Raw genomic sequence first — 348 nt, forward strand, 5'->3', positions numbered from 1 at the left:
AACTGTGTATGAAAACAGCATTCATTTGTGTGTCTTTCCCAGTGAAGATACCATACTATACGTGTTCTATGCTGGAGTCCTTGTTATAACACAAAAATTTGTTTTTTTTCTTATTAAAATGAAAGTGGATCTGTGATTTTAAATGACAAGCTCCAAAAAGTGTCATAAAACAGTCCATTCGTGGTGAGGAGTATTGAAAGTCTTCGACAGCTTTGTTAAGAGATTACTGACTGGTGCCCCCTAGCAGATAGTTTATCTGTGTTCTTCAAGCCATCTTGGGTATTTTCATAAGAATAATAGTATATAATGAAATGCTATTTGACATAGCCTTCATCACAGTACAGACTA

Source organism: Sinocyclocheilus rhinocerous, unplaced genomic scaffold (assembly GCF_001515625.1).
Source record: "Sinocyclocheilus rhinocerous isolate Xijiao unplaced genomic scaffold, SAMN03320098_v1.1 scaffold1375, whole genome shotgun sequence".
Lineage (NCBI taxonomy): Eukaryota > Metazoa > Chordata > Actinopteri > Cypriniformes > Cyprinidae > Sinocyclocheilus > Sinocyclocheilus rhinocerous.